Here is a 15394-nt window from a genome sequence, read left to right on the forward strand (position 1 = left end):
CACGATCTGGAGTCGACTCGGCTGTAGCGGGAGTCGACTCATGCTTTTCTGGAGTCGGCTCGACAACTGTTCCGGATTTGAATTAAAGTGAGCTTCTCGACTGGGAGTCGACTCGACTTAACCCGGAGTCGACTCGCCAAAACCTGGAGCTAACCTGGCATTTTTGGAGTCGGCTCATCCCATGAAATCCACAGAGCTATTCTTCAACTTGGCCCACTCGAGTCGACTCGGAAATACTGGGAGTCGACTCGGCGCTCAGAGCCCGAACTCCCGATCTTCTGTCTTTTGGCTCGTCCAGTCTTGGAGTCGACTCGAGCTGTTCCGGAGTTGACTCGGCTCTCAGTTTCCGAAACACAGCCTTCTGTCTTTTTGGTGTAGCGCTGCCTTGGAGTCGACTCGAGCTGTCTTGGAGTCGACTCGCGTCTCAGAGACAATAATTCGGTCTTCTATCTTTTTGAGGTCGCGCTGTCTCGGAGTCGACTCGGGCATTGCGGGAGTTGACTCGGATCTCAGTGTCCGAAAACTGCTCTCTGACTTTTGCCTAGTATAACACTGAGAGTCGACTCTAGCTTTCTTTGGAGTCGACCTGCCAACCATCGGAGTCGACTCGCGTTCCTCAGGAGTCGACTCGGCTCTCAGGGTCGAAAATTGCTCTCTGACTTTTTGTCTGTAACTCCTTGGAGTCGACTCTTACTACTCCAGAGTCGACTCGGCAAGCTTCGGAGTCGACTCGCGCTCTTCAGGAGTCGACTCGTTGACAGGTTTTGAATTGAGTCTTTCTGTTCATCTGTCTGTTCTCAGTCGGAGTCGACTCGTAATGTTCCGGAGTCGACTCGAGCCTGTGCCAGTGCTTCTGATACGCTTGGAGTCGACTCGTAATATCCCGGAGTCGACTCGAGTCTCAGACTTTGGTTCAACTTAACTTCTTAACTTATCCAAAATATCTTGAACCAAGTCTAGACGCACTTAACCATAAATTTATAAGATTTTCGCTGAAACACTAGATTGAATTCATTAGTAAGCATAAGATATACTCAAATGCTTTGATCTCATCAAAATCAAATAGGGTTATGATCAATCACTCCACAATCTCCCCCTTTTTGATGATGACAAAACATTGAGTATATGTACAGTGAATTGCGCAACACACAAGGAAATTTATTGATAAAATTTTGAAATGAATTCAAGTGTCTGGTTATTTAATTTATCCAAACTTGAAAGGTGTGAAACAATAAATTTTGGAGTTAAAGCTCCCCCTTTCATTTGGAATTATATAAGCCTTCATGTCATGCAATCAATTGTTTGGCTTATATGTCTTTAATGATTTTGCTTTCTTAAAAGTTCAGATTCTCCCCCTCAACATATGCATTCAACTTGTTTTGATTCTCTGAATTTTCTTTTAATGCATTGAAGCTTTTGAACTTAAATTTTTGGTTTTTAGAGGAAAAATCTGTCACTTTGTTCTTGAGTAGGATTCAACTAATCTCCGAATATCCCTTGAATAGATTCTGGAGATTACTCCATTAGGAGCCCCAACAGACAGATAATGAGCCTCGAGGTATTGAATCCACTTAGAACAAATTATTGTGTGTTTTAAAAGTTTTCCTTTTTATTGATTTTCTTTTTCCTTTTACATATCTATTAAATATATTCTCCCCCTTTTTGTCATCGTATCAAAAAGGAAGTGAGTAGAACACACAAGCAAGCAGAGATCAATTTGCACAATATTGAAGAGAATTTGTCTACTCATTGTATTGATGTATATGTAAGTACATTTGTGAATACAATAAGTAAAGCAGAAAATACATGTCAAAATAAAACCAAATCAGCTAGGGTCTCCTCGAGGATGTGGCTCCTCCTCTCAATCTGTTTTGCTCCATGAGGAGATCGACCCCGTCCACAACATTCCCTAGCTGGGAGATAATGGCCGAGGTGGCCCTGCTATGTGTCGTGGAGAGCTCGGTCAGAGTCTCCTGAAGTGTGTCCAGCTTGGCGATCAGCACATTCGCCAAGCACTCGGCCCCCTGACTAGTAGTCCTCATATCGTGTCGGATGTCATCGCGCATCTTCCGAGTGTTGCTCGTGACATCGCTCATGTTGGAGAACTGGGCTTGTATCAGGCTCCTTACGTTGAAGATCTCCTCCCTCAGATGAGCCGTCATCTCGGTCACGGCTGATAAGGTGGGAACCAACGCAGAGGAGGGTGCAGGGGCTGGACCTCGGAGCTCCCTCAGCAGGTCGTCCCGAAGATCTCTAACAATCTCCTGCCGCAACTCTCGGAGCTGCTCAGGAGAAATCCGAACCTCCATGGGCTGAGTAGGTGGAGCTGAGGAGGAGGGTCCGGCTGAGGTGGTGGGAGCTGAGGTGGAGGGAAAGGTAGGGAAGTCTGAATTAAAATCTGGACTGGGGGAATGTCTGGTAGTAGGTGTGGAGGAAGATGGTTTCCTGACCCAAGTTTCCTCTACCTTACGAAACTCCATCCTGTGTAGGGTTCCCTCACGCATGCGATCTGTCCATCGCAATGCGCAAGAGGGTTCCCCCTCAGGAATAGGAATCTCGGACTCCCTAAACATAAGTGTGTACATCATCCCATAAGGGAGGGTGAGCCTAGGTCTATCTAGTGGCTCACATAAGTATCTATAGATCATCTTGGGGAAGTTGATAGGGGTGTCCTGGAGAATGTAGTACATGAGGGCTAGGTCCTTCTCAGACACAAAATCAAATCGGCCGGTCTTAGGGAACAATGACCTAGAAATGATGCTCAGGAGGAGCCGCATCTCAACAGAAAGTGAGCTAGCGGACACCTCATCTAAGGGGGACTGGGGTGGACTCCCTAAAATGGCCGTAAGGGCCTCAGTCCTATCCTCAGGGTGTGTAGGAGATACCCCTACTTGGGGAAGATGGAGGATTTGAGCTATGAAATCCTCGAAAATAAATAATGGGACACCGGCTACGGTTCCCTCTATCCCACCATTGCCCCTACGCACAGTTCCATAAAACTTCCTAACTAGACCTGGGTATGTGGGGAGATCTAAGGAACAAAAGAACTCTAAATCCTGGGCCCTCAACCTCTCCCCTATGGTGAAGCCCTCCCGGGAGAGATAGTCAAAGTCGACGTATCTCCCGGTGGAGACCGCCTTTCCGGCGCACGGTCGCGAGGGAACCGCCCTCGGCGGGGAACGAGCCGGAGGTTGTGGCCTCACGGGATCGTTCCGAGCTTTGGAACATCGCTCGGCACCGGTCGCGGGTTGGGGCCTCTTCCGGCTCGGGACAACTGACTTACGGGGCATGGTTGACCTAGGGATGAGGAAAACACCTAAGGGACGGAAGAAGGTCGACGGAAAAGCCCTAAGGACGGTCGGAGATGTTGTCGGAGTCGGCTCTAGGGTTTGTGAACAGTGGCGGCGGTGAATAGAAGTATTGATTAAACGCTTGGATTAGGGTTAAAAACTCGGATCCCGACCGCGAGTCGACTCCTGTAAGTCTCGAGTCGACTCGACCTCGAGTCGACTCCAAAATATGCGCAAGTCGACTCCCCTTATGCGCCTATTGACCTCGAGTCGACTCCCGACTATATGCGAGTCGACTCCCTTATGCTGCCATTGATCTCGAGTCGACTCCCGTATATGTGCGAGTCGACTCCCCCTTACGAGCCGACTCTAAAACTTACTCGAGTCGTCTCGAACTCTGGCACGCACCTAAAAATCATGCTATTTTCGTGCCGAATGAGGGAAAATCACTAAGTTATGATCTGATTTGATGATCATAGATAAGAAACACTATATTTAGCACAATCTAATCATCAAAATCAATGAGCTAGAAGAAAATATCACTAGGATGGATCAATCACTCCTAATCCTCTCCTAAGCACACTAAATCTCTCTTCACTCAAGAGTTTTGTGAAGATATCAGCTAATTGATCATCAGTGCAAACAAATTGAAGTGTCACATCACCATTCATTACATGATCTCTTATGAAGTGATGTCTTATCTCAATATGTTTAGTTCTTGAATGCTGAATTGGATTTTTAGTTAGATTAATGGCACTTGTATTATCACAATTAATGGGAATTTTATCTTGTTTAATGCCATAATTTTCCAATTGTTGTTTGATCCATATGATTTGAGCACAACAACTCCCGGCTGCAACATATTCAGCTTCAGCAGTAGATAATGCAATCGAGTTTTGTTTCTTGCTAAACCATGAGATTAAGTTTTCTCCTAGAAATTGACATGACCCGCTGGTGCTTTTTCTATCAAGTTTACATCCAGCAAAGTCTGAATTTGTATATCCTATTAAGTCCAGACTAGATTCTTTAGAATACCATAGACCTATATTTTTTGTTCCTATTAGGTATTTAAAGATTCTCTTGACTGCAATTAGATGAGATTCCTTAGGATTAGACTGATATCTAGCACACATGCAAACACTAAACATGATATCAGGTCTACTTGCAGTGAGATACAATAAAGATCCTATCATACCTCTATATAACTTTTGATCTACAGATTTACCTGATTCATCTTGATCTAATTTGCATGATGAGCTCATGGGTGTGCTGATTGACTTGTTTCCTTCCATATCAAACTTCTTAAGCATCTCCTTGATGTATTTGGCTTGATTGATGAAGATGCCTTCTTCAGATTGTTTGATTTGAAGCCCGAGAAAATAGTTTAGCTCTCCCATCATGCTCATCTCAAACTCACTCTGCATCAAGTCAGCAAATTCTTCGCATAGGCGATTGTTAGTAGCACCGAAAATAATATCATCAACATAAATCTGCACTAATAACATATCTTTGTTTTTCTTCTTTAGAAACAATGTTGTATCTACATTTCCCCTAGAGAACTCATGTTCTAGTAAGAATTTGCTAAGCCTCTCATACCATGCTCTAGGTGCTTGTTTCAAACCATAAGGTGCTTTATTCAGTTTATACACATGATTAGGGTATTGATGATTTTTAAAACCAGGAGGTTGTTCTACATATACCTCCTCATTAATATACCCATTTAAAAATGCACTTTTTACATCCATTTGAAATAATTTGAAATCCTTAGAGCATGCAAATGCTAATAATAATCTAATTGCCTCGAGTCTAGTTACAGGTGCAAAGGTTTCATCAAAATCTATACCTTCTTCTTGATTATACCCCTTTGCTACTAGTCTAGCCTTATTCCTTATTACAATTCTATTTTCATCAAGTTTGTTTTTATATATCCATTTGGTACCTATGATTGAATATTCAGAAGGTCTTTCAATTAGATTCCATACCTTGTTTCTAGTAAATTGATTTAATTCTTCTTGCATTGCATTTATCCAATTTACATCTTTTTCAGCTTCTTCTATGTGTTTGGGCTCAAAATGTGAGACGAAAGCTAGATGATTGTTTAAGTTCCTAAGAGATGCTCTAGTCCTAACAGGTTGAGATGGATCATCTAGAATTAATTCCTTAAGATGCCCGTGAGCAAACCTCCAAGCCTTAGTCAGCCCATGATCCATAATAGCCTCTTGGCTTGATGATGCACCTCCAATTAATTTTTGATTATCATCTTGTAATGTCATCTCATCTATCTTTTCTTCAAAAATTTCAGCATCATCATCAAGATTAACTCTCTTACTAGATGAGGTATCACTAGAATCATCAAAAACAACATGTATGGATTCTTCTATAACTAGGGTTCTTTTATTAAAGACTCTATAGGCTTTACTAGTTGTAGAGTACCCCAAGAATATACCCTCATCAGATTTAGAGTCAAATTTTTCTAGATTATCTTTCCCATTATTATGAACAAAACACCTACATCCAAAAACATGAAAGTAATTTACCTTTGGTTTTCTGTTTTTCCAAAATTCATAAGGTGTTTTCTTTATAATGGGTCTCAATAAAACTCTATTTAATATATGACATGAAGTATTGATGGCTTCTCCCCAGAAGTACTTAGGGAGGTTACTTTCACACAACATAGTTCTAGCCATTTTCTCTAGAGTTCTATTTTTCCTCTCCACAACTCCATTTTGTTGTGGTGTCCTAGGTGCAGAAAAATTATGAGTTATTCCCTTTTTACTACAAAACTCATCAAATAAATGATTTTCAAATTCGGTACCATGGTCACTTCTAATAGCTATGACTGAAGTATCTCTAGCATTGGTTACTTCCTTATGAAATTTCTTAAACACTGAAAATGCTTGATCTTTATGAGCTAAGAACATGACCCAAGTGTATCTAGAAAAATCATCTACAATAACTAGACCAAATTTATTTCCACCTAGACTTGTGGTTCTAGTTGGTCCGAATAGATCCATGTGTAGTAGTTCTAGAGGTCTAGGGGTAGAGACACACTTTATGAATTTAAAGGAGTTCCTTGATTGTTTGCCATATTGACAAGCTTCACATATTTTATTCTTTTCAAACTTTAGTTTTGGCAAACCTATCACGGAATCTCTTTTAACTAGTTTAGATATTGTGTCCATGTTTGCATGCCCTAACTTACGGTGCCATAACCAACTAGCATCATTATCCTTAGTTTCATTAACAACTAAACATGGGTTATGTTTGGCAAGATCCTCAAGGTCTACAACATACACATTTCCACGTCTTATTCCTTTAAAAACTAAACTATTGTCACTTGAGTTGGTTATGATGCATAGTGATGGTTTGAACAAAACATCAAAACCTTTATCACACAATTGACTAATGCTAAGTAAATTATGCTTAAGACCATCAACATATCGAACATTATCAATAAAGGTTGAAGGGATAATTTGTACCTTACCTATACCAATGATGTGACCTTGGTTATTGTCTCTAAACATCACAGCACCTCCCTTCTTAGCTTCAAGGGTGAAGAATTGATCTTTGTCACCCGTCATGTGTCTTGAGCAGCCACTATCCAAGTACCAACAATTTTTGTTGTCCTTGGCTGCAAGACACTCCTACACAAGCAAATCATACAGTTTTAGGTACCCAAGTTTTCTTGGGTCCTTCATGGTTAGTAATGTTGGTTCCTTTTGGAACCCAAACCCTTTTAATTTTTCTTTTGGTTTTTCATTTTCTAAAATCACATACATTTGCTTTGTGTCCTAATGTTCCACAGCAAAAACATGTTATTTTCTTAGTTTTGTTTTCTCCTGCTTTAACAAAGAAATTACTAAGGAGTTTTTGCCTATTGTTAGGTTTATACCCTAAACCAGCTCTATTGAATACAGCTCATTGACTACTAAGTATCATCTCTAATTTTTCTGAGCTATATGTAAATCGTTCTACAAAAAGCTTGTATTTTTCAAGATCTAGTGTCAATTTTTGTTTTTCTGTTTTTAGATCATTTAGTTCTTTTGTGAGACTCTCATTTAAGATATATTTATTGTTTTTAAGTTCTAATATTTCTTTGTTCAGCCTTTCATTATCTTTAGTTAAGGTATTATTCTTTTGTATCAAGATTTGGTTGCTTGTTTTAAGTTCCGCATTTTTTTTAATAAGAACATCTTTATCCTTAACTAATGTATCATACTTACGGAGATGTGTTTGGTTAGTTACTTTTAATTCTTTGTTTTTAAGGTTTATTGTCTTGTATTCATCCATTAATTCATTGAAAGCATCATATAATTCATCGAAAGTAAAATCTAAATGTGTTCCGGATATTACCTCATTGTCGTTAGCCATAAAACAAATATTGGCCTTTTCTTCTTGCTCCTCATTTGATGATGATGAAGATGTATCGGAGTCCGATAGGGTGGAGACGAGGACTTTTTTTTTCTTGTGCTTGCTCCCCTTCTTCAGCAAAGGACACTCAGCTCTGAAGTGCCCCGGCTTCTTACACTCATAACATCCGATCCCCTCATTTTTCCTTTCCTTACTTTTATCCTTGTGATAGGAACTTGAGGGGCCTCTCCTTTGATGTGAAGATTTCTTTCGGTTGATGAATCTTCTGAATTTTCTTACAAGGAGAGCCTCATCATCATCTCCCTCATTATCTTCCTCTTCACTGCTACTGCTGCAAGACAAGTCTTTGTTAGTAGACACCGATTTTAATGCTATTACCTTTTTCTTGTGAGAGGACTCCTCTTCATTATGTTGTTTCATGGTGAGCTCGTGCGTCATTAGAGATCCAAGAAGCTCCTCAAGTGGAAGCTTGTTCAAGTCCTTGGCTTCTTGGATAGCTGTCACTTTGGCTTCCCATGACCTTGGTAGACAGCGAAGAATCTTCCTGACAAGCTCACTGTTAGTATAATTTTTGCCAAGGCTTTTTAGGCCATTGACAATGTCAGTAAATCTAGTGAACATGCAAGTGATTGTTTCATTAGAATTCATCTTAAATAGTTCATACTTATGAACCAATATATTTATTTTGGATTCTTTGACTTGATTCGTGCCCTTATGGGTCACCTCAAGTCTATCCCAAATCTCTTTTGCAGAATTGCAAGTAGAGACCCTATTGAATTCATTCCTATCTAATGCACAGTAAAGCATATTCATTGCTTTGGCATTGAGTTGTGCCTTCCTCATGTCATGGTCATCCCAATCCTTTTCAAGTTTGGGTACAGTGACACCCTCTACATAGATGGATGGGATGTATGGTCCATTTAATATAATGATCCACATCTCATAGTCTTGGGCTTGGATAAATATTCTCATCCTAGCCTTCCAATATGAGTAGTCGGATCCATTAAAGAATGGGGGTCTTTGGGTGGATTGGCCCTCAATGTGGGAAGATCCAAATGGGGTTGTCATTTTGATCTTTTACTCTTTGGGTAAAAGAGTTCCTGCTCTGATACCACTTGTTACCCAGATAAACAACCCAAGAGGGGGGGTGAATTAGGTTTTAAAATAATTATTACAATTATTTGATTTGCGAAATACTAATTAACACTTTTTGCAAGTTGATTAATTAGATGCTATGTGCTGTGAATGAAATGAAAGTAAAGGAGATACACAAACAATCACAAACACAAGGATTTTATAGTGGTTCGGAGCTAACCCTTGCTCCTACGTCCACTCCCCAAACCTCACTTGGGAATTCACTATAACCCTTCGGATTACAGCCGGTTGTTTTACAAGCTCACAACCAAACTTGTTGTTTTACGAGGTCACAACGAACTCGGTCGGTTTTTCCAGGCTCACCGACTAGAACCACCCCGATTGTTTTCTCGAAATCACAATCGAACCCTTACACCGTTGGTTTCAACCTAGGCTCACCAACAAACCTATACACCCTTGATTCAATCCCCTGATTGAATCAAGTAAAGACCAAATGGAAAGAACAAAGACAAACAGAAAAATAGAGCTTCTAAAAAGCAGATATACAGCGATATAACTAAGAGAGAAGTTTAGAGCCCTCAAACACGTTTGAGTTGGAGTAGAGAAGGGCTTCTTGAACTTTCTATCTCCTCTTGAATGTCTGGAAGACTTGAAGGCTGGAGGAGACTTCTTTAATGCTGGAAAGAGTCGGTTGAATGGAGTTAATGGTGCTCTTCCTTCTTTTCCGTTGAAAAATCGTTTGCAGATGAAGGATTCTTGTTTTCTTTGAGTGGAATGTTGCTTCTCTACTTTGCTACAGTCCTCTGTGGCTATTTAAGCCATTTTCCACGGAAACTAGCCATTAGACTCACTTTACTAGCCGTTCTGCACACTCTGCACATCCTGACAATGTGTCCGTTGGGGTCGGAGTCGACTCGCGCGATCTGGAGTCGACTCGGCTGTAGCGGGAGTCGACTCATGCTTTTCTGGAGTCGGCTCGACAACTGTTCCGGATTTGAATTAAAGTGAGCTTCTCGACTGGGAGTCGACTCGACTTAACCCGGAGTCGACTCGCCAAAATCTGGAGCTGACTTGGCATTTTTGGAGTCGGCTCATCCCATGAAATCCACAGAGCTATTCTTCAACTTGGCCCACTCGAGTCGACTTGGAAATACTGGGAGTCGACTCGGCGCTCAGAGCCCGAACTCCCGATCTTCTGTCTTTTGGCTCGTCCAGTCTTGGAGTCGACTCGAGCTGTTCCGGAGTCGACTCGGCTCTCAGTTTCCGAAACACAGCCTTCTGTCTTTTTGGTGTAGCGCTGCCTTGGAGTCGACTCGAGCTGTCTTGGAGTCGACTCGCGTCTCAGAGACAACAATTCGGTCTTCTGTCTTTTTGGGGTCGCGCTGTCTCGAAGTCGACTCGGGCATTGCGGGAGTCGACTCGGATCTCAGTGTCCGAAAACTGCTCTCTGACTTTTGCCTAGTATAACACTGAGAGTCGACTCTAGCTTTCTTTGGAGTCGACCTGCCAACCATCGGAGTCGACTCGCGTTCCTCAGGAGTCGACTCGGCTCTCAGGGTCGAAAATTGCTCTCTGACTTTTTGTCTGTAACTCCCTGGAGTCGACTCATACTACTCCAGAGTCGACTCGGCAAGCTTCGGAGTCGACTCGCGCTCTTCAGGAGTCGACTCGTTGACAGGTTTTGAATTGAGTCTTTCTGTTCATCTGTCTGTTCTCAGTCGGAGTCGACTCGTAATGTTCCGGAGTCGACTCGAGCCTGTGCCAGTGCTTCTGATACGCTTGGAGTCGACTCGTAATATCCCGGAGTCGACTCGAGTCTCAGACTTTGGTTCAACTTGACTTCTTAACTTATCCAAAATATCTTGAACCAAGTCTAGACGCACTTAACCATAAATTTATAAGATTTTCACTGAAACACTAGATTGAATTCATTAGTAAGCATAAGATATACTCAAATGCTTTGATCTCATCAAAATCAAATAGTGTTATGATCAATCACTCCACAGACCCCTTCATCTCCACTTGAGCCAGCATCTCCAAAGGGGCCTCCATGACCATGGGCACCAGAGACAACTTGGCTCTAGCTCCCTCCATCAAAGTCGGCACGAGGAAAGAATGCCGACACTTGCATTCCACATGGCCAATTCGGGCACATCCATAGTAGAATGCCGCCAGGTTCTTGTAGACGAAAGCTTGCCAGAAGTTCTGTGACTCTCTTTTGATGAAGATGCTCGGTATGAAGGAGTCTAGGGTATTAAATTCCACCTTAACCCTAGCATACCCGAGCTTCTGAAGCTGGTTGGTGAAGCTGTCTAGGGCCAACGGCTGGTTGCCACCGCCGCGATATCTAGGATCGAGTTCTTCTCCCAGTATTCTAGAGGAAGACAAGGGAGCTGGATCCACACCACCACCCGGTTCACCGAGTTGATGCCAGGAATGAAGTTCGGCACCCGCCTCTCCATGGCCGATAGCTGGCCCGCCACTAGCTACGGGCCGCTGGCTAGTGCCAAGTCTCGGTCTCCCTTGCTCTTGAATCGGAAGGTATGGTGCTCCTCCGTCATCGAAAACACCTTCACCTAGTAGTCGAGCTTGCCCCTGAGGCACAGCTCTCAGGCGACCCACTCCACCAGGACTCGCCGCCCCAGACTACGAACAATCACCACCTTTGAAGACCACACCCTTCTGGACTTCTCCATCAGCTTCAACGGCAACTTGAGTACCTCTATGAAGTGCTGTTGGAGGATCTCGAGTTCTGCCTCTAAAATTCGGTGATTGGTTCGTGCCGATTGTTGAGCCACCGTCGACTACGAAGGAAGCATCTGGCCACCCTCAGGAGCAGCCGATCTTCGCTTCCAGACGACCCCTCCGTCGATCTTGCTCTGCGACCCTCATCCACCATCGTCTCCCTTGTCACATTGGTGTTATGGTCACCCATCTCCCGTGGATCCGAGTTGTTTGATGAAAGGTCCAGGAGTCACACGAAGTTTGACGCACTCACCCTCCTGTCGCATCGGGCTCCGGTCAGACGAGAAGCCAACCGAAGCAAGTAATGATGGGCCGAAACATGGAGGGCTATATTGATTGATAGGAGAATCTTTGAATTATGGCAGTGAGTAGAATATGGTAGGAGAATACGTTAGGAATCCCCAAGCAAACGGATCCCTGTGGCTGTTGTATGGCCGGCACAAAGCCATGGATTTTTTATATGGTGTCGAGAGATATTGACGGGAATTATAATTTATGGTAAATGATATAAGCTCGCCAGTTTGGGTGGGGATTGGGGAATGAGATTCGTCTAGCCGGGTCCAGAGTGATCCTGATAGCATGGGCTTTAATTGGCTGCCCCAAATGCAAATGACACTGGTTTTATTATCGGCCACCAAGGATACGCCCCCATGTGAGGTCCTAAATTTAGGTTAAGGGATCAGAGCCATCGAAGGTATGTTTGATGATACTGATCTCCTAAGAAGATCGGCCATAGTTCAACCAGTTCACCAGATATTGGGCAGTACAAGAGCGAGATATATTGACTTTATGATAGCTAGGAGGAAACGTGTGAGGTAGTAGAGTCTCGAACATGCCTTGTTTTTCTACCCGAAATTGTAGAGGGCCTAAGAATTTCTAGGGGTTCAGCTATGGAACAATGTTGGCATAGATGGCCCTTTGGATTGGATGCAATCATGCTCTACGCCTTTTTCTAATGCGGCGTTCTGCAATACCTGTTGAAATTTGGACTGCCATGGCCTAAATCATAAGAGAGAGGTTTAACCACCAACCACTATGAGCCAATGAACAATTCTATAAGATGGCTATATTTCTATGAGTTTCTCCAATCAAAAATGGACCTGCAATTTGCTCCTACATTCTTGCAGCGCATGCAAAAACCGTGCAATTCCTATGCTTGATAACCAAGCTCATATAAAGTCAGCGCTTGTGGAGGTTTCTCTTTCGCGATAATAATGATTTTTCTTTCGATCACAATTCACGCACGATACTTTATTGCCGATACATAATCATATTATAAATGATTTAAATAGCATCTCTAATCATGTATGATCTTAGATCGCCCTGATGGTCCCATTTAGGTCACCAAATGCCCCAACGATTTTGGTGGGCATGATTTTGTGGCCATCCAAAGATAAGGAGTTCGATGTTATGAAAGTCTAAGGTGACGATCGTCCATGTGACACGAGGAAGACTTTTTCTTGGTTGAGTAAAATACTGCACTTGAAAAGCCTGCATGGTATTATATTCCTAATGTTTCATTAATTTAACAACACTTGGACTAGACAACGAGACAGTTCCAAGAAGATGAGGTCGGGCATAGAAGAAAAACAATCAGCTTCTGAGGACGACTATTATGGTCCGTTCATCGTTCAAAATACCATCACAATCAATTCTGAAATTAGAATAAAAAAAATAAATCCAAGGAAAATGTCCACCACAAGTAATTGAAGATTGGACTGGCAAAATTTTGAGGAATAAGTCTGTTTTCAGCATGACGGAACCTACAAGTCCTTTTCCTCATCAAAGATATCTGAGAACAAAAGCTAATTACAGTATATTAATAATGAAGAATGTGAGATCTTCAAATCAAGCTGGACATAGAGCGAGCTTATAACAGAATCAAGTGGAGCTTCCTTAGACGAGCTTTGGAGAGTTTTGGTTTTCATGACATCTAGATTGATTGGATGCTGGAGTATGTTTGGGGACCGAAGTTTTCTATCTTGGTCAACGGCCCACCATCCTCCTTTTTCAAGTCCGCCATAGAGCTTCGATAGGGATGCCCGTTATCTCCGTACTTGTTCATCATTTGCTCTGATGTCATGTCTCGAGCACTGCAGGTTGCGTGTGCTGATCAGGAGCTGGCGGCCTACGTCGCAGCTCTAGGAGCCCAGCCGATATCTCACTTACTCTTTGCCGATGACTGTTTTCTCTTGACTAGAGTGCGGGTGGCGGACGCACAGGCTTTCAGTAGAGTACTGGCCGACTACTGTGTTGCGTCTGGGTAGAGAGTGAACTTCCAAAAGTCTACCATTTTCTTTAGCCCTAGCACATCACTTGGAGTTAGACGGGAGATCCGGAGGATTCTGGAGATGCCGGAGCAGGCCGGGACCTAGAGCTATCTGGGTATCATCACTGGTAGGAGGTTGAGAGTTTCTGAGTGCACTGGTTTGGTGCAACGGGTCCAGAATAGGCTGGAGGGATGGCGGGCAGCATCTCTATAGATGATGGAAAGATTGACGTTGATTAGATCTGTTCTAGGCTCCATGCCCATCTATCACATGGCGAACATGGTGGTGCCAAAGACAGTGTTGTTGAAGATTAAGTGATTACTTCGGAGCTTTCTATGGGGCTCGCATGGAGGTGGTCATGGGATGCACCTAGTGGCTTGGAAGAGTGTTTGCCTTCCTTCCAGCGAGGGTGATCTTGGGGTACTCTCTCTCCTGGAGCAGCGGGAAGTGCTCATTGCCCGGCATGTTGGTCGTTTCTTGTTAGAGCCGCAGGGCTTCTGGAGTCAGACCATGGTAGCCCGTTATGGGGGAATGGGTCCCGAGACATCGGCCTGTGGAGGGCGGAGATGCTCTTTCCTGTAGCGAGAGATAGCGAGGTACTTGCCCACTGCCCTTGCGTATACTAGATGGCTGATAGGCGATGAGCGGAGCATTGATGTGGCTGGTGATCCGTGGGTGGATGCCCTCCCCTTGCGGCTTTGGCCGACTATGGTTAGTGTCGAGGTAGCAGAGGGCCTGTGTGTTTGTGATCTCCTTGTCCTCGGAGGGGGTGAGTGGGATGAGGCTAAGCTGGGTCAGCTTTTCGGGGAGCACCTTGCGGGGAGGGTTTGTTCTCTCTCGATACCCGGATGTGCAGGTTCCGATAACCCTTTTTGATATAATGATTTTTCTTTCGATCACAATTCACGCACGATACTTCATTGCCAATACATAATCGTATTATAAGTGATTTAAATAGCATCTCTAATCATCTACGATCTGAGATCACCCTGATGGTCCCATTTAGGTCACCAAATGCCCCAATGATTTTGGTGGGCATGATTTTGTGACCATCCAAAGATAAGGAGTTCGATGTTATGAAAGTCTAAGGTGATGATCGTCCATATGACATGAGGAAGACTTTTTTTTGGTTGAGTAAAATACTGCACTTGAAAAGCCTGCATGGTATTATATTCCTAATGTTTCATTAATTTAACAATACTTGGACAAGACAGCGAGAGAGCTCCAAGAAGATGAGGTCAGGCAGAGAAGAGAAACAATCAGCTTATGAGAATAACTATTGTGGTCCGTTCATAGTTCAAAATACCATTACAGTCAATTCTGAAATTAGAATAAAAAAAATTAAATCCAAGGAAAATGTCCACCACAAGTAATTGAAGATTGGACTGGCAAAATTTTGAGGAATAAGTCTGTTTTCAGCATGATGGAACCTACGAGTCCTTTTCCTCAGCCAAAGGGTACCAGAGACATCTGAGAACAAAAGCTAGTTACAGTTTACTAATGATGAAGAATAGTTTGGCTGGTAGATGGTCAACAAATTATAAGCATGGATAACATATATATGGAAATGCTCGACTTGGGGGATGATATAAAAACTTGCAGCAGTAGCAAGCATCAGTGCCC

Source organism: Phoenix dactylifera, chromosome 1 (assembly GCF_051530095.1).
Source record: "Phoenix dactylifera cultivar Ajwa chromosome 1, Ajwa_hap1_PhDact_Kaust_v1.1, whole genome shotgun sequence".
Taxonomy (NCBI): Eukaryota; Viridiplantae; Streptophyta; class Magnoliopsida; order Arecales; family Arecaceae; genus Phoenix; species Phoenix dactylifera.